The 3,408-nt window shown below is 41.3% G+C and overlaps 1 pseudogene; it reads right to left on the reverse strand.

Annotated features, from left to right (window-relative positions):
- Nucleotides 1–1,324: 1,324 nt before the first annotated feature.
- LOC129812130 (thyroxine 5-deiodinase-like) lies at nt 1,325–2,848 on the reverse strand (annotated as a pseudogene).
- Nucleotides 2,849–3,408: the final 560 nt, after the last annotated feature.

Consider the following 3,408-nt stretch of genomic DNA (forward strand, 5'->3'; position numbering starts at 1 on the left):
TAAACGTATTATGAATACTTACCACGCTGCACTTTGGTCCTCTTCTCCTTCTCCAGACGACAATCGTTACAATAATTGAACACTTAGGATGCGTTTACACAGGCAGCCCAATTCTGATCTTTCTTCCACTCTCTGCTATTTTGACCAATCACATCAGATCTTTTTATTGAGCTGATCTCATTGGTCAAAAGAACAATTAGTGGAAAAAAATATCAAAATAGGGGGGTGCTTGTGTAGATGTACCCATAGATTATTGAACCCATAGATTATTGAACACATAAGGCATGGACTCTACTTTGATTTGATACTTGAGATAATTAAACACGTTTGACCATCAGCTTCAGTGTAAATTTGTTCGTATGACATGGGAGCAAACAGCATACTTTTAGACGGAAGCTAAATGTTGATATGCTCTCTCTGATATCAATGAATAGTTTCTGAGAGAGAGAGAGAGAGCGTGAGCAAGAGAGAGTAAAGCGCAGCAAATTGATATTCACTCTGATGCCAATAGTTTGGCTTTCTGACTGAAGTTTATATAAAAACAGCATGCACAGGTTACGGTACACAGAGTGGACAAAACATTATGAACACCTGCTCTTTCCATGACATAGACTGACCAGGTGAAAACAGGGGAAAGCTAGGATCCCTTTTTAATGTCACTTGTTAAATCCATTTCAATCAGTGTAGACAAACGGGAGGAGACGGGTTAAAGAAGGATTTTGAAGCTTTGAAACAATTGAGACGTGGCTTGTGTATGTGTACCATTCAGAGTGTGAATGGGAAAGACAAAATATTTAAGTGCCTTTGAACAGGGTATGTGCCAGGCGCACTGGTTTGTGTCAAGAACTGCAAAGCTGCTTGGTTTTTAACGCTCAACAGTTTCCCGTGTGTACCAATGAATGGTCCACCACCCAAAGAACAACCAACTTACTTGACAACTGTGGAATGCATTCGAGTCAACATGGGCCAGCATCCCTGTGGAACGCTTTCGACACCTTCTAGAGTCCATGCCCCGTCGAATTGAAGCTGTTCTGAGGGAAGAACAACTCAATATTAGGAAGGTGTTCTTAATGTTTTTATCAAAGAAATGTGTGGTTTACCCAGTAACCGCGTTTTCCACAGTCTATTGCGCACAAGGGAGAAAGCCTGTTGCTAGAGGCTATAGGCTATCTACTCAGTAATTCCCTTACCATAATTTTAAAAGTGACTTTAGTTAGTTATTCCATGCAGATCAAGCATGCTAAATGAATACCCTACACATCATCCTAAATGAATTCACCTTCAGCAATGAGCGAAATGTTTTAAATAGTTATTTTCCAGAGTATAGAATACGACATTTTATTATAAAAGTATCTCCATAAAAAGTTAACCATATTTACAAAACCAAAAATACAAGTAAAAAGATATTGCACACAATCATTATCTTCAGCATTAAAACATCAGTATCGGGTTTCTGGTGAGGTACCTTTTAAAAACCGAACTTCACAAAAATACTGGCAATAAATTGGTCATGGCAAACCCTACTTTACTCACACTTTCCACACAAACATTCGCATAAAGAGAGCATGACAAATATGGGAACACAGAACAAACGGGATTGACATATAAACCCTTGCAGGCGATCGTCTATTGACGTAATATGTTGAGATGTCCACGGTCAAAATAATAACTTCAACTAAAACAAGCAATTCTGCAACCATTGGGATAGGCCTATACATACATCACTAGTAAACAACACAAGTGAAAATGCTTGTGTGTGTCCCTGTGACACGTTATTGGAGCCGCAACTCTTGAAAAGTTGCAGTGTATGAAATGTGTTGAGACATAACTTATTAAATGGTGACGCCTAAAATTTGATAAAACTCTAGACATGAATAACGACGTTTCTTGAATTTCCAACACTTTGTCTGTATTGATCTAGCCAGTCTCTCAGCTCAGAGATGCGGTATCCCTCCGGCCCTCTACCTCCTTGGTAGACAATCTTTCCGTCTTGAAGTATGTAAAGTCTATCGAAATATGCTCCATATGCGGCGTTGGACGAGTTATCCATGCTGTCTGCGACAACAAGGCACCCAGGGACCTCACGGTTCATTATTTGAGCGGCACTGAGTCTGTCCTCGAGACAGCGGTGTTTGGGAATTTGGTAGGGAGCGTCAGAGCTCATCCATCCGTCCGACGGGTGCGCTTCCTCTATGTACACAACGACAGAGTCAGAGATATCAGCGTATTGCTGAACAACACGCTGGAACGCCTTCAAGCGTGTCATGAACGGTGGTCAGGTGCAGCTACCAAAGTTTAGAATGAGCGGTCTCTTGTCTTTGGCATAGTCAAGAATCCGGTTGCATCTCTGGTCGCCGAGCTGCACAACTTCAGTGTTGGGCGCTACATATCCAAGGTGCGCCGATTTTAAGAAGTCCAGTTTATGGCCATGCCAAACAGCTTTGATTGACTCCCAGCTGAACATTCGATTAGACTCGGAAATACATACTGGGGGGTCGACAATATTTCCTTCTTGTTCTTTCATTTTGGGGAAGACCCTCTTTCTTACGCAATGGAAATCGAGAAACCACAGCATTATCGCTGCCAAGAAGAAGCGAGGCAGTAAAATAAGACAGACAATTGCATTTTTCATAGCCTTGACTGTATTCATGCCGACTAATAATCGCAGACCGGCTAATATCTTTAGGCTATAGCTTCTAAAACTTCAGACAGACCGCGTTACTCTTGCGCTACGATCCTTTGCTGAAGTTGCGCTCTACATGTAACTTCCCTTTTTATAGCACAGGCAGTGGATTTGAATGAAAAACACCCCGCCTCCAAATCGTGGCCGACTCCTCACATGGCGGGGATTACCTTCTATTAATTTTGGCTACTGATGATAGGAGAGGCAGAGAGCGAGATGTGTGTGTGTGTGTGTGTGTGTGTGTGTGTGTGTGTGAGTGAGTGAGTGTGAGGAAGAAAACGAGATTTAACTCTGCCTCCTCCTCCTCATAAGTAGCCTATATGCTTGTCTTTCTCGTCCAAAACACCTAACCGTGTACGTACGGCCAATTTCTTCCGACCACAGCGTCTGGTGTTTGTTGCCTGGTGGAGCTTTGCACAATATGAAACCACCCCACGACGCTGGTGTTTGATTGTATTGCTTTTATTGAGTCTGCTTATACATTTCATTATCAATCATTGGATAAGAGAGGGGTCTCAAATGCTCTAGTCTTATTTTACTGCCTACTTCATTCAAATAAACGGCACTTGACAATATTTATTCATAGCCTGAACAAGGGAACTTTATTTTAAACGTTCCATAACACACAGCCAAAACACCTATTCAGGTTTCAAGATGTCTATTATGTATAATTGGGTAACATTTAATTTTAAAGTTATTTTACAATAACGGAATAAATTATGAAA

Source organism: Salvelinus fontinalis, chromosome 15, assembly GCF_029448725.1.
Source record: "Salvelinus fontinalis isolate EN_2023a chromosome 15, ASM2944872v1, whole genome shotgun sequence".
Taxonomy (NCBI): Eukaryota; Metazoa; Chordata; class Actinopteri; order Salmoniformes; family Salmonidae; genus Salvelinus; species Salvelinus fontinalis.